This window comes from Myxocyprinus asiaticus, chromosome 10, assembly GCF_019703515.2.
Source record: "Myxocyprinus asiaticus isolate MX2 ecotype Aquarium Trade chromosome 10, UBuf_Myxa_2, whole genome shotgun sequence".
Lineage (NCBI taxonomy): Eukaryota > Metazoa > Chordata > Actinopteri > Cypriniformes > Catostomidae > Myxocyprinus > Myxocyprinus asiaticus.
In genome coordinates, this window is record NC_059353.1 from 44,905,192 (window position 1) to 44,922,193 (window position 17,002).

The window sequence follows — 17,002 nt, forward strand, 5'->3', positions numbered from 1 at the left end:
GACGAAAAATGACGTTAGTCTAAAAAGTGACACGTGAACTTGTCCCGTCACAAACCTGCTTGATTTATCAGACAGATGAAGATAGTGTCACACTGCTTTATTCAAATTTTCTGCAGTGCGTTTTAGCGAAAGATGTCAGTCTCCATTACATTGCTGCTCACCGTGTCTCCGCTGCTGTTGTTAAAATAACCGCGCCTGGAACCCGCTATGTAGCCCAATCAGGCTTTATGGGATGCCTCGTGTATATCGCGAGGGAGAGAGGCAACACGCACGGAGCAGGAAATGAAGCGTGTTCGGCGATTGAGAAAAGGTGATATAGCGCTGATCGCCCCCGAGTGCTTGTGGTGTGTATAGCTCCGTTGTTTCAACACACTGCTCACTAAGAGTGGACAACCGAGGGGGCCTGGGTAGCTCAGCAAGTAAAGACGCTGACTACCACACCTGGAGTCGCAAGTTCGAATATGCCCGGTTGCTAGGGTAGGTAGAGTCACGTTGGGTTAACCTCCTTATGGTCATTATAATGTGTTTCTCACTCTCGGTGGGGTGCGTGGATGCCGCAGAGAATAGCGTGACGCCTCCACAGGTCTTCGCGGTAACACGCTCAACAAGCCACGTGATAAGATGCGTGGATTGACGGTGTCAGACGCAGAGGCTACTGAGATTCATCCTCCGCCACCCGGATTGAGGCGAGTCACTATGCCACCACGAGGACTTAGAGCGCACTGGAAATTGGGCAAGGCAAATTGGGGAGAAAAGAAAAAAAAAGAAAAAGAAAAAAAAAGAATGGACAACCGTTGTCATTATCTCGCAGTCCGGATGGAACCAAGCCGGGGTCCGGACTCGGACCGTGGTCTGCTAATTGGTGACTGCTTGTCTATGGTATAGTCTATTCTTTACTCATAATTCAAAAGATGCTCAAAATTGTGTTTATTATAAACAGCAAAACAACTTGAGCGTATAGCGTTGTTTTTTCCCCTCCTATCAACATAGTGCAAAGGTGCATTTAAGCCACGCACTCGCATTTGCGCAACTAGCGTGAGTGATCAAAACACGCGAACATCCTATTTCAAATTTTAACGGGCACGGAAAGTTGGTTGAGCTGAAACTTGAGGACGACGTTACCCTGGTAAGTAAGAGAAATAAATAAATTTGTTGATTTATTTTGTTATTTTTATTGATTTTGACCTAACTCCTTGTTATTTATGACTTACGCGTTTATTTCAGCAAGCACAAAGATTAAATGTTGACAAAATTGTTTTGTCCAGGCCTGTAATATTCTCCACCAGGAGGTCAGTCATTTCAAAACTGAATCACTAAAATCTCTGTTGTGGATTGACTAGTAATCCTGATACCATTTTATGTTATAATTTAATTTTCTTTGCATCTAGAAAACATGGGAAAAACTAAAGTTTCCAGGAGCACATCACAGCATTGAATTAAGCCGACTGCACTGATATAAAGAAATTAATCAAGATCTATTCAAGAGTTTGAATATGTCGTCAAAGAGAGAAAGTGATGAAATGTTTCAATTTCTCAACTTTTGTGTATTTTGTGTTTGTAATTTTATTGTCATGTATAAAAACATGAAACATGGGTTTCAGTAAAGACCTTCACCTAACTCAGAGCACTTCTGAAGTTCTGGCCAAAAACACCATCAGATCCATATCAAGTGGAAGTCAAAATTGGACATTTGACTACAAAACCATGACATAAACAATGTCATAAAAGGTACATATTTTTCTATTATTTCTCATTATGTTGTATTGCATCAAAGTGTTTATGATACTAAGTAATGGTTAATTTCTCTTTGCAGTGGCTCTGGAGTGCATTATAACTAATTTGACCATCATCATCCAGATAAACCCAACACTCCTATTCATGTAAGTTTTAAGATGTAATTTAGAGAGATACCAATTTCTTTGTTTTTAATTATTCTGCATACTGACAGCAGGTCTATTAAATGTTACACATACTTACAAGGATCAGCACATCCATCCTAAAACTAATCTTTCATATGGTGTCAAGACCTCTCAGAGAGTGCAGAGAGTCGGCATCAAACTGATGACACTGAGACTAGTGAAGTGAAGTTTTGTTTAATTTGTTGTATCCAAAAGACCTCACTCAGTGTGTTTCGTTATAACCATGCTGTAGGAAGACCCCCAGTGGCAACAAAATTATTCTGTATCTGCCCCAGTGCTAAAACTGTTTAACAGCTTTTCAATGGTAATTTGTTTTTATTTATTTTTACTTAGTTTGTTACTTGTTTTTTAATCTTACTTATGGTTATAATGTTAACTTACAGTTAATGTTAAATTATTTAATGTGTATGATTTTTATATAAATAATATTATTACTAATTCACTTTTAGCTTATTATAACAAACCTGTGGATTTATTGAGTCAATTCTCATAACTATTGCATAATGAATTGTGTTAATTATTGCTTGTGTTGTAAATACAAACTATTAAAAATGCTTTACTTAATGATTCTTAAATGTCTTTTATATGGTTATTTCATTTTCTTAGTGATATAGTATATGAACTATTCAATTTGCATGTCCATTAAACATTCTTCTGGTAATAAAACAAAAAATAGATGTTACGGTTGCATTTTGGGAACCCCTAAAAGGTGCTGTATAGAACCTTTCCACCTGGCTCAAAGAACCTTTTAGGGTTCTTTTGATAGAACCCTTAAAAAGGGGTTAGGGGTTCCAAATATGAAGCATTCTTCTAAGAGTGTTTGTTATAGTATGATAATAAAGCACAAGTCAGAAAAAATACAAAGAAAGAGAGACAAAAATGGCACACTGTTACTTCCAGATGCTTTTGAAATTTAATTTAAGCGCAAACGCAACATGTCAAGCAGAATTATCCATTATTTTAGTGTATTACCTGTATTAAAGGAGCTTCAGATGTTCGTGTTTTCATCTGTGTTGATATCAGACACACTAAAGAAGATCCTTGAAGCTCTCGTGATTGTGTATGTATCCGCTTTTTTAAATTTTCTGATCGGACTAAAGTAAGCAGTCATTTTGGATTCCATGTTGACTTAACGAAGTTCATTTACCACCATCCTGCAAGTACCAGACAACACAAGGTCTCAGGGACATTAAGACAATGCTTCTAAATAATCAGAATGAGCTTTATTGCCAAGTATGCTTACACATACAAGGAATTTGTCTTGGTGACAGAAGCTTCCAGTGCACAAACAATACAACAATACAAAAAAATAGAATATAAAAATAAAAAGCGAATAGAAAATCTAAGTATATATAGAAATACACAATAAGACACACACACACACACACACACACACATACATATATATATATATATGTGTGTGTGTGTGTGTAAGAAACGCCCTCTCACATTCAACTGCTTTTATTTTCAGCAAACATAACATGTGTAAATATTTGTATGAACATAAAAAGATTCAACAACTAAGACATAAACTGAACAAGTTTCACAGACATGTGACTAACAGAAATGGAATAATGTGTCCCTGAACAAAAATGGGGTCAAAATCAACAGTCCGTATCTGGTGTGGCCACCAGCTGCATTAAGTACTGCAGTGAATCTCTTCCTCATGGACTGCTCCATGGCGGTCAACGTTGGGGTGTTCCTCCTAAAGTTCACTATCATCTCCACTGTTTTGAGCGAATTCAGCTCCAGGTTGTTTTGATTGCACCAGACAGCCAGCTGTTCAACCTCCTTTCTGTATGCAGACTCATCGTCATCCTGGACGATCCCAAACTTCAGGAGCTTGACAGAGGGGGTCCTTGGCGGTGCAGTCATTTTTGTACAGGGAGAAGAGTTGTGGGGAAAGCACACATCCCTGGGGGGCACCAGTGCTGATCGTACAGGTGCTGGAAGTTAATTTCCCCAGTCTCACTAACGGCTGCCCAGTCCCACTAACTTATTATCTCTCAGAAAGCTGGTGATCCACTAACAGATAGAGGTGGGAACAGAGAGCTGGTTTAATTTAGTCCAGAGAATAGATGGGATGATGGTGTTGAAAGCCGAACTGAAGTCCACAAAAAGTATCCTTGCATACAGTTGTGCTCAAAAGTTTGCATACCCTGGCAGAAATTGTGGCACTGATTTTGAAAATATGACTGATTACGTCTTTTATTTAAGGATAGTGGTCATATGAAGCCATTTATTATCACATAGTTGTTTGGCTCCATTTTAAATCATAATGATAACAGAAATCACCCAAATGGCCCTGATCAAAAGTTTACATACCCTTGAATGTTTGGTCTTGTTACAGACACACACAGGTTTAAATGGCAAATAAAGGTTAATTTCCCACACCTGTGGCTTTTTAAATTGCAATTAGTGTCTGTGTATAAATAGTCAATGAGTTTGTTAGCTCTCACGTGGATGCACTGAGCAGGCTAGATATTGAGCCATGGGGAGCAGAAAAGAACTGTCAAAAGACCTGCGTAACAAGGTAATGGAGCTTTATAAGATGGAAAAGTATATAAAAAGATATCCAAAGCCTTGAAAATGCCAGTCAGTACTGTTCAGTCACTTATTAAGAAGTGGAAAATTCGGGGATCTCTTGATACCAAGCCAAGGTCAGGTAGACCAAGAAAGATTTCAGCCACAACTGCCAGAAGAATTGTTCGGGATACAAAGAAAAACCCACAGGTAACCTCAGGAGAAATACAGGCTGCTCTGGAAAAAGATGGTGTGGTTGTTTCAAGGAGCACAATACGACGATACTTGAACAAAAATGAGCTGCATGGTCGAGTTGCCAGAAAGAAGCCTTTACTGCGCCAATGCCACAAAAAAGCCCAGTTACAATATGCCCGACAACACCTTGACATGCCTCACAGCTTCTGGCATACTGTAATTTGGAGTGACGAGACCAAAATAGAGCTTTATGGTCACAGCCATAAGCGCTATGTTTGGAGAGGGGTCAACAAGGCCAATAGTGAAAAGAATACCATCCCCACTGTGAAGCATGGTGGTGGCTCACTGACGTTTTGGGGGTGTGTGAGCTCTAAAGGCATGGGGAATCTTGTGAAAATTGATGGCAAGATGAATGCAGCATGTTATCAGAAAATACTGGCACACAATTTGCATTCTTCTGCACGAAAGCTGCGCATGGGACGCTCTTGGACTTTCCAGCACGACAATGACCCTAAGCACAAGGCCAAGTTGACCCTCCAGTGGTTAGAGCAGAAAAAGGTGAAGGTTCTGGAGTGGCCATCACAGTCTCCTGACCTTAATATCATCGAGGCACTCTAGGGAGATCTCAAACGTGCGGTTCATGCAAGACGACCAAAGACTTGGCATGACCTGGAGGCATTTTGCCAAGACGAATGGGCAGCTATACCACCTGCAAGAATTTGGGGTCTCATAGACAACTATTACAAAAGACTGCACACTGCCATTGATACTAAAGGGGGAAATACAAAGTATTAAGAACTAAGAGTATTCAGACTTTTGAATAGGGGTCATTTCATTTTTTTCTTTGTTGCCATGTTTTGTTTTATGATTACACCATTCTGTTATAACCTACAGTTAAATATGAATCCCATAAGAAGTAAAAGAAATGTGTTTTGTCTGCTTACTCATGTTTTCTTTAAAAATGGTACATATATCACCAAGGGAATGCAAACTTTTGCGCACAACTTTATGTCCCTGGTCTGTCCAGATGTTGCAAGATATGATGCAATCCCATGTTGAATGTATCATCCACAGACCTGTTTGCTCGATGAGCAATTTGAAGGGTATCCAGAAAGGGTCCAGTGATGTCCTTTAGGTGGGCCAGCACCAGTCTCTCAAATGACTTCATGACCACAGACGTCAGAGCGACGGGTCTGTAGTCATTAAGTCCAGTGATCCTGGGTTTCTTTGGGACAGGGATGATGGTGGATCGTTTGAAGCAGCAGGGAACTTAACACCATTCCAGTGATCTGTTGAAGATCTGTGTGAAGATGGGGGCCAGCTGGTCTGCAAAGGATTTTAGACAACTGGGTGAAACACCGTCTGGGCCCTGTACTTTCCTTGTCTTTAGTTTCCGGAAGACACACCACACATCTTTTTCACAGATCTTAAGTGCAGGTTGAGTTGCAGGAGGTGTTGATGTTTGTGTGAAGTGAAAGTCAGACTGGATGTCGGGTGTGAGACTGGGCTTTTCAAATCTACAGTAAAACACATTCAGGTCATCAGCCAGTTGTTGATTCCCTACAGAGTTGGGGGATGGTGTCTTGTAGTTAGTAATGTCTTTCACACCTCTCCACACTGATGCAGGTTTGTTAGCTGAAAACTTGTTTTTCAGCTTCTCAGAGTAGCTTCATTTAGCCACTCTAATCCCTTTTGTCAGGGATTAGACAACCCCCCCTTCTGTAAGCATCTTCTTTGGCCTGATGAAGCTGCCTGAGTTTTGCTGTAAACCATGGTTTTTCTTTGCTTTATGTTCAAAAAGTCCTAGTAGGGATGCACATATCCTCACAGAAATGGATATATGATGTCACAGTATCTGTGAGCTCATCCAGATTGGTGTCTGCAGCTTCAAAAACACTTCAATCAGTGCAGTCAAAGCAGGATAGTAGTTCCAGCTCTGCTTCATTGGTCCATCTTTTTACAGTTTTTAATACAGGTTTAGCTGATTTAAGTTTTTGCCTGTAGGTCGGAAGAAGATGAACCAGACTGCTCTAGGGACAGAGCGATATGCATCCTTTAATGTTGTGTAGCAGTGATCCAGTATATTTCTGTCTCTGGTGGGGCATGTAATGTGCTGTCTGTATTTTGGCAGTTCACGGGTGAGGTTGGCTTTGTTAAAATCGGCGAGAATAATAATATGTCCGAGTATTGTTGTTCCGTGTCTGTGATCTGATCAGCCAGCTGTTGCAGCGCTGCGATCACACACGCTTGTGGAGGAATATAAACACTCACCAGAATAAACAATGCTTATGACAAACATTCAATTTTACACTCTTTCTACGGATCAACAGTCATTCTTGTCATCCATCCAGCCGCATTTACCACCTAGCGTTGCACCCTGTCTCCCTTTATCACATTCTTTACTAATAATCATGCAAGATGGGCTGAAGCCAAATTCTCTCTCCCTCTCTTTTCTCCTCAGCCACAGATGCAGTATACGGTGCAATCTGCCAAGGTCTATGAGTCATCCAGCACTGTTAATTATGTACCCTAAGGAGTAGAACTGATTAGCAAGGGCCTCAAACTGATTTAAATTGTTATTTGAGACTATATAAAGCATGGGCCTACACATTGCCGTTTAGTCACATTCACTAAGCTCAGTCGTTAATATTCAGAATTCTCCTTAGCCAAGTCACATAGAATGGGAAGAGAGAGAGAGAGAGAGAGAGAGAGAGAGAGAGAGATCAGTGAGGCACGGTGCATTAACTGAGAATGCGTCTCAGGGTGGGAAAGCTCACATTTTAGCCAGTGGGTGCTGTACAATTAATTATTCAATCAGACAAGTCAACATTGGTTGAGTAGAATGTCAAACACTATGGCAAGTGCACTGCCAAACAGACAGCACAAGAGCAGAGGTGAAAACTGATGCAACTATAAACAACATATAATCATATAAATGTTCTCTTTTGAGTAGCTGGCCTTAGTTAATCAGTGCATGAATCAAACTAGTAAAAACATGTGTGAATCTCATGATGAAATCATATTTTATCCTAAAAATTATAAGAAAAGAAGAAAAGAAAGACATTTTAGGACCATTAAGATTTTGTTTGCACTTTGAAATTTTTTCATGGCAATTAAAAATGTCTAACAATTTCTCATTACCTTAATGTGTCAGGATGGTTTTCTTTTGAGGTTTCTTTATTTATTTATTTCTGAGTAATTCCCACTATTCTCAATGGTATTTGTCAACAGATTCTTCTTCTTCTTTATTTATTTATTTATTTATTTATTTATTTCAATTTAAATCAGCATAAATAAAGGCAGTACAGCAAATACAACTACTTCACAATTTAAAAAATATATTCATTTTTTTCTGCATTACAATAATAAATTTTTTTTTTTATTTTGCATTAAAGGGATGTCCTTTTTCGAGCTTCAAATTTCTGGCCACCATTCACTTGCCTTAAATGGACCTACAGAGCTGAGATATTCTTCCAGAAATCTTCGTTTGTGTTCTGCAGAAGAAAGAAAGTCATACACATCTAGGATATCATGAGTGTGAGTAAATGATGAGAGAATTTTCATTTTTGGGTGAACCATCCCTTTAAGGTGATGAGAAACATGTTAAATTGTCATTAAAATAATGTCACAAGGCCAAAAATCCTAATCAGCAGCTAAACATAATTTCAAGCCAGGGTTAAACATGACCTGGACAATTTCTTGACAGGTTTCGTGAAATTCAGCCACACAAAAAAAGCAAAGAAGCAAACATATTCCAAAAAGAACTGTTAAAGCTTTATAAAACCATACAAAATACAAAACAGCATGGTGTGCATGGTATTTTTGTGTTTGCAGAAAGTCAGAAAGTGTAAAACTAGGGTCAAACAAGACTGTATTAACAACCTGCTGCCAAGTTCTCAGAAGGCTGCTTTGACCTTCTTCCTGTGGGGCCTGGAATTTACAAGGTCTGAGTGCCGGTCCTTGAGAGCCGGAATGTGGATAGACGAGCGAGCTTCCTACAGCCTGTGATTAAACCCAGGATTTTATAAGCCTGTGCATGATGCCACATGTTGGAGCTTCAACCACCGTCTGTGTGACAGCTGCCAAGACTGACGATATAACTACCACTGGACAACACAGCCACTGTGACTCAGTGCAGAACATGAAAACAGCTAAGGAAAGTTTATAAACCATAGTATGAACATGTTAACCCTCATGTTCTGTTTGAGGTCTGATAGACCCTAAGGTCATTTAATAGCTGAATAAACATAGGCCTACTTAACATTTAAAGCTGAAGTGTCAATTCTGTACCACTAGTATCACCAAATAAATGTGCAAATATAATGCTTGTCACACAGGTTTTATGAACACTCCCTCAAACATCCATTGGTTAAACAAACAAATAGCCCCACACCAAAACTCATGCTATTGCAGGGCTCGACAATAAGGACTGCCCAATGGCCCGGGGCCAGTGTGAGAGAGATTCGGGCCAGTTGCTAGAACTGTCACTTGCCCGATCGGGCCAGTGCTGCATTTATAACATTAGTGCAAGCAAACAACAAGTGAGAGAGAGCACAAAAATTACACAGAGCGAACAAAGTCTTCTAACCGAGGAGCGAGCGCGAGTATATTTATCTCGCAAAGATGCACAAGCGCATAATATACTGGACGCGCCAAGGCACAGTCCTGTGCACGCACAAGATCGTGCGGACACCGAGCGCACTCTCCTAGCACTGTCCTCGCTCTTTTCCAAATGTCTTAGCAGCAGCTATTACCAATGTGTAGAAAATAGAAGGGAAAAAAAACCCCATTTAATGAATTTCGTAGTGGGATTTAACGTCTTGTGCAACATTTTAAGTATCCCCGCACATTCCGTGTTCACAGTGCGCAAAATCCCCACATTTTTCGTTTTTACATGTTGGTGAAAAGCAGTAATCCACACATTGGAACACAAAAAATCAAGTTTCATTCTATAGGACTGAAAATCCATGTCTCTCCATGCATTTGTCTCATAATCATCTCTCTCCGTGCAGTGTAGACTCTTTAACATGCATGTGTTCTCATAAAGGGACAGAGCGCTAGTTTTATTCCCAATGTGAAAAAAAAGCACATTTTCTCTCATTCATTCGCCTTTAGAGATGAAGCGCCGAATGAGACGTAATAAACTTTGTTAAACCCCAGTTATACACGTGTCTGGAAATCACGAGCTGCTCAATATCCAAAATGTAAGTATAGATTTAGGTTAGTTTCAAAATGTAATCATTAATTCGACATTATAATGGCGTTTGATATGAAAAGAAACAAAATCACTATGGCTATTAGGCTATTATTATCAGAGCTGTTCAGCTGCAGGGTGAAGATGAATATTTGAAATAGTCTACTTCATATCATCCTCATAAAACACTTGTTACATGTCTAATTTCAGGACCGTACAGGTATTTTTGTTTCTGTGCTTTGTGCATCAGTCAGTGTTGGTCTTTAGGTTGTCTGATTTCATGTTATATACACATTCTTAATTCACAGATTAGGCCTAATATCTCCCTAATGCATATTACACGTCACAACCGATTTGGTAGCAAGTCTCTTCTCAGGGATTCATATGTATATTACATTCAGCCAATAATCACATCAACTCAGTGATTAAATCCTTGATCCTGTGTGTGAATACACTACACATGGCCAAAAGTTGCATGACAGCATGACTAAACGGGTGACCGAAAACCCATCATCTGCACAACAGAACTCTTCACTTAAAAACTCATGTGTAAATGGCAGGACGGCTGAGGGATTACATAAGACATAAATCATATCTTGCAAATTATAAATGTGATTCAGTTTGGGGGGACATTGTCTTAAAAAACATAATTTATGTAAAAGATAATTATCTTTGGACACATTTTTAAAGCCATGATGGTAAAAACAGCTATTTATCATTTTTGTGTTGGGGCCAGTGAAAATTTTGGCAGGGCCAGTAAAAATCTGAAGCACTGGCCCGACTGGGCCAGTAGAAAAAAATCCTTAGCGTTGAGCCCTGTATTGGTTGAATCAAAGTGTTGTGCTGGTCACAAAGACAGCATTTATATTTTTATAGTTGTCAATGCATATAGCTGAGAAAAGGAAAGTATTCAACATCGAAAAAATTGCACACTTCAGCTTTAAGCATTAGGTTGATAGTTCATGACTTTTCATAATCTCATAAAAACTGATTATAAGCTAAATTTGTAACTTTTTTTATTGATTCCATTCAACAAATTACATAAACATCGCAGAAAATGCGGAATCAAATTATACAATTAAACCCTTCCCCCCGAACACCCCCACCCAACACAAACACTCACCCTAGTGGTCATAAATATTAAAAAAAAAAAAAACATGCACACACAATAAATAAATAAATAAAAGCATATTTTCAAAAAAAAAAAAAACAATCAAATTGCACACACATTTAAACTTAAAGATCCCTCTCAACTACCCTTCCTCGAAAGCCTTCCAACACCAAATATCTGCCCCATTTCCTATCAAATAACCCCAGATTTCCCAGCTTCTATAGATCCCTTCCTCAAAGGCCACAACCCTCCCCATCTCCGAGCACCACTCATGAAATGAGGGCGCTCCAACCGACCTCCAACCCCTTAAAATAACCTGTCTGGTGATCATGACGCTCGTTAGGACCCAACTCTTTATGTGCCGATTCTCAACGTCGATGACCACCCCATCGGCCAAAATACAGAGTCTGGGGCAAAGTGAAAGCCGAGTGCCCAATACATCACATATAAGACTCTGAACTTTCGTCCAAAACTCCTGGATCTCAATACCCCCCCCCCCCCCAAAAATCATGAGTTATGTCTCCAACCTCTGATTGACATCACCAGCAGGTGGGTGTGTCTTTAAGACCAAGCCTATACAATCTGGAGGGGGTCCAATAAAATCGATGTAAAATCTGGTGAACCCTTGCATCTCTAGATGCAGACTTGACATTTTTTAGGATCCTAGCCCACACCCCCTCCTCCAATGTCAAATTAAGATCTTTCTCCCATAATTTTTTGAGAGAATTCAAAGTTCCGTCCCCCAGACTCTGAATTAGCAGGGAGTAATACACTGATGCCTCATGACCCTTCCCAAAAGCAGCAATCACCACTCCCAGAGTATCTGCCGCACCGGAGCTAAATTTGTAACTTGATATCACGCTTTAAACGTCCGCCATGAAAAATTATACATTACTGGTAGTGGTCAACCGATATGGGTTTTTTAATGGCCGATGCCAAAGCCGATATGCAGAGAGCAGGGTGGTTGATAGGCCAATATTTTGACGATATTTTGATGATAAATCACACAATTAAATATAACAGTAAATGAAATATACATAAATTAGCTAAAAAAAAAAAAAAGATTTTATTAGCATTATATTTACTCAATTTCACACAAACTTTAACTTATTTAACTTCAGTTTGAGTGTTGTGGATGTTAGATAGCAGTTTTCCTGGTTTCTCTTTAGTCATCCCATTTAGTAATTGTTTGCACAATGAAAAACATATTAAAAGGCAAAATAAAGGTCAATATCAACAAAACATGAGGGTTAACTAAATAAGTACAACCAATGTGAAAAGCAACAAAATCTTGCAAATGGAAATCTAAAGCAACCTCATTAAAGATCACAATATATGAGGTTCAGATGTAACTGAACATTGAAATTCACATGATAAACAGCATCAGCCATTCATTCACACACCACAGGACAATGTTACACAGTAAACACAACGACACATAAAAAACGCAAATAAAAGGATGCATAAATGTATCATCAGCTATGCATTTAATGTTGTGTGTGACGTCAGAGCTTCCATTCACAGAAAGAAACAGCCGCCTTTTACTGGTTACAATTCCACAGGTTACGTGCTTTTGAAATGTTTAACAAGGATACCAAGAGCTGCAACAATTTAACAACCTATACAAATTTTTATCGAATACAGGACAAATTAAATTACCATTTGACTCACTTTCCAAATAAATTGTTTTGGTTCACAGAACATTCTGGGAATGTTTGTGTAACACTTTCTATGAAGCCCATATTTACAATGCATTGTAAAGACATTATACTGCATTCAGAATGTCTCTTAATACACCTTATAATAAGTTATAACTTCTCGTAAATAATTATAACTACAGTTATAATACATTATACTGGGCTCGACATAAACGCTTGTCCAGGAAATGTGCAATTTTGAACGGGCAAGTTACAGAGAATTTTGCTTGCCCGATGATTTAAATCTCAATAACGAATGTTAGATCAATAGCGCGGGATTGAGCACCATTTTAATCATTCCTGCTCATTTCACTTTCAAAATGCGGGGAATTCCCTCTATCACGTCGCCCTCTCTCCCTCTCGCCTTCACTCGTGGTGCAGCGTTCAGCAGCTTGTGAGTGCGAGCAGTGGGGAAGCGCATATTTACTGAACTTTAGATTTTACATATATAAACGGGTATTAACCTGTTAATTGGACATGCAAATGGTGTTGTACCACTTCTCTATAAGCGAGCGATGTTTATAATCTCCTGTTTATTAATTGCTCCTGTTTATAATCAACAAAGCTGTCTTCATCGCAAGCGCGCAACGTTGAAGAGATTTAATTTTGTCTTGTCACATCGTGGCGCTCCCTCATAAAACAGCAAGAAAGGCAGAAATTGCAAAAATGCTTTGTGTAATAATACCATCTGTAGAGTGAAGAGAAACGCTTAAAACAGACTTATGCACCCGTTACATCTCTCATCTTTCTAGAGTTCCATCAAATGTATGTATCCGAGGGATTCTCTCTGCCATGTGAATTAGTCCATTTTAATAAGTATATAACAATATACATTATAATAATATTAATTATAACATTAATAAATTACACACAATGAAAACATATTATCTATCTTTAATATGCATATCTGTTTTGAATATACAACATAACTGATTTAGCAGCAAGGTTCTCTCAGGATTTTATCGGTTAACATTTTCAAAGCATAAAGCTTCCATTTGTTAACGTTAGTTAACTACGTCAGTTAACATGAACTAACAATAAACACCACTTTTACATAATTTATTAACCTTGGTTAAGGTTAATTCCAACATACAGTATATTAATACATTTGAATACATTAAAATAAAAAGTTGTATATTTTAACACTAGTTCATGCACTATGAACTTATAACGAACAATTGTTTTGTTTTTTGTACAAATGCTAAATGCTGTTAAATATTGTTCATTGTTAGTCCATGATAGCTAATGCATTATCTAATGTGAACGAATGGAAAATTCTGTCATCATTACTCACCTTTATTTTGTCCCAAACCTAACTTTCTATCTTCCGTGGAACTCATAAGATGTTAGGGAGAATTTTAGTTTCAGTCTCAATTCGCTTTTATTTAATGGAGAAAAAAAGATGCAGTGACTGTGACTAATATTCTGCCAAAAATCTAATTTTGTGTTCCTCAGAATTTAGAAATTCATTCATGCTTGAGGGTGACTAATGATTTACCGTCTTTCTGCACTGTTCTTAATCCCTATTAGGTGTAAATGATGACGATGGAGGTTTTTCTTTTTTTTTTCTTTCTTACAACCTTTCTTTTGTTTTTCTCTCCAGACAAGTAACTTTTTTACTCGGACAAGTAAATGACCAATTTACTTGTCTGAAGGACAAGCACATGACAATGCTTAATGTCGAGCCCTGTTATAAGAATTCCCATATACATAGTTATATTATACTTAAGAGTATAATGCATTATAACACAAGCAACATACAATTTGAATGCAGCAGAAGCTAATAAAGTTAATCATATAAGCAGTGGCGGTTCTGGGGGGGAGGGGTCTGTGCGGGTGCCTCGTGCCGCCCCCCGCAAGATGCCGCCCTGGGACTGCACATGTCGCCCATGCCTAAATCCGCTACTGCATATAAGTGCTTTCATGCAAAAGCAGCATAGTGCAAATAGTCAAAAGGTTTTATGATGTGATCATATTATAAGTGATCTTTGCCTGCTTTAAGTTACAAAAGCAATATCTTTTTATAAACAGCCATAACATAAACTTGTAATATACAATACATTTTTGAACACAAGTTTACTGAATAGAGTCCAGTATAGAATCAGTTTGATTTTTATTTTATTAATTATTAAGATTGGCTACATGTGTGATCAACATACACATTTGTTTCTCGAGAGACAGTTTCGGATATATTTTAACGCTGTAGCTTTACAAGTGTTTTTCGTAATGTCTCAAAATTTACATTGAATGTGTTATTTTATATTCTGTGCATGTGTAATGTGCTAAAACTTCTAGCATGACTTGTAATGTCTTATAACCACTTAAAAATATCTTATGTATGTTTATAAGAAGACATTGCTTTAGTCACTTAAAGCATACCTATTATATACATTACAAATAAATATAATACATTACAACTTCTGCAGATAAAATTGGATGTTGCTTTTGTTATAATGCATTATACTCTAAGGTATAACGATGAATAGGTAAGTATTATAATTGTGGTAACAATTATTTATGAGAAGCTTTAACATATTAAAGTGTTTATTATGAGACATGCCTTTACAATGCATTATAAATATGGGCTTCATAGAAAGTGTGACCAAGTTTTTATTATTATTATTATTATTATTATTATTATTGTTTCAGCAATAGAACTTTTGTTTTGGGTTGTGAAAAATGGCTCACCTAACGTTCCCTAAATCCTGGAACCTTTCTGCAACATTACATCAATAATCATTCAACAAGCAAGGTGCACAGAAATATCTCTCAGCCTTAAAATGTAGTCCATCATTTATTCCTAAAATGTACATATTAATTATAAATTTACTTAAAAACCATACATTATTATTCTTCATAAACTTACAGTATATATAAAGAAAAACAATAAATAATACTTTTGACAATACAAATCTATTGTACAATACAATAGAAGTGAATGGGGCCAGTCGATAAACATCAAAATACATACTGTTTCAAAAGTATGGCAACAAGATGTACACATTATACCTGTGATGTTTTTAGTGTGATAAAATCGCTTACTGTGTACAATTACAAGTTCATTGTCATGACAACGAAATGCTGATAAACCCTGGTAAATACCTGATTTTCATGTTAACATGCAGGGCACTTTGGGGGGAATTTTGATCTTTAGGGTGGGCATGTGTGTAGTCTCTTCATCAGACTGGAAAGGGGGTGTCAGATGTTTCTCCCCCATGTATATAAATGTATAATGCCTCTTGAGGCTATAGATTTAAAACAGTGTGTATATTAACATTTATGGACTTGCCCTATTCACTTCCATTGCCTTAATGTAATTTATTTATTTATTTTATTTTTATTATTTATTATTATTATTATTATTTTTATTTTATTTTTTTTAAATAAATGAGGGACAGTTATTTTTTGTGGAAAAAAACATTATGCCACAAATATTGTTAATTGAGCTTAAATCGTTTTGAACCCGGAACATTCCTTTAAGTTTGACGGATTCGTTTCAAAAACGAAACGTGATACAACTACTCCGAGATCTACGATTCAACATAACTACCCTCTGACTATGACTATGACTATGACTCTGACACACACACACACACACACACACACACACACACACACACACACACACACACACACACACACACACAGTTTTGATTGTTTCATCTGACGTAAACGTCCATAAGTTTCTTTCCCGTATTAAAGCGATCAGTGCATCTATGGATAAAAACATCGGAGGACGCATGAGAATCAGCGCTCACCTCTCCGCAGCTCCGCCGCGATCAGACGCACCGCACCGGACTTTACTCCCGTTGGAGAGCGCGCCAACGACAGTTCCACTCACCAACGGATTCCGCCATACTGGATTGTGGCGAGCAGATCACGTGTCGAGTCCCCGGCGCATTTCCTCCAGAGGCGGGCGGCGCACTGAGTCGCTGAAGCCTGTCGTCTACATGTACAAAACCGTTTTTGATATACTGCTGTAATATAGCGTTATTGTTAATACAGTGAAATTGTGGTATATTGGTTTCCCAAGTTTGTATGAGCCACCACCACCATTAGAAATAAATTACAGAAAATTACAGGTATAATATTTTTACAGGGATGCCATGGTCATTGAAATATCTCTGGAAATATGAGTTGTTTTTTTTTTGTTTGTTTGTTTTTTTTTTCAAAGCACCTTTCCATATTGCACATCTCATTGTACATGTTAGTTTTTCCAAATTTATTTTTGTATTTTATTATATTTGCATTTGTTTATGTATTGTGTTGTTTATTGTTATTTCCAATTCTGTATGTTTACTGCTGTATTGCTGCAGTTTCCCCCTGGGGTAAATAATAATATTATATTAATAATAATACACTT

General features: G+C 37.8%; 1 protein-coding gene across 2 annotated transcripts in view; it reads right to left on the reverse strand.

The window, feature by feature from the left end:
- Window positions 1–16,508, reverse strand: part of LOC127447372 (histone deacetylase 4-like) — a 293,038-nt gene extending 276,530 nt beyond the window's left edge. For both annotated transcript variants that reach the window (XM_051709200.1, XM_051709199.1), the window contains exon 1: window positions 16,398–16,508. The gene's annotated coding sequence lies outside the window, so the exon portion shown is untranslated. The remainder of the gene's footprint in view (window positions 1–16,397) is intronic.
- Window positions 16,509–17,002: the final 494 nt, after the last annotated feature.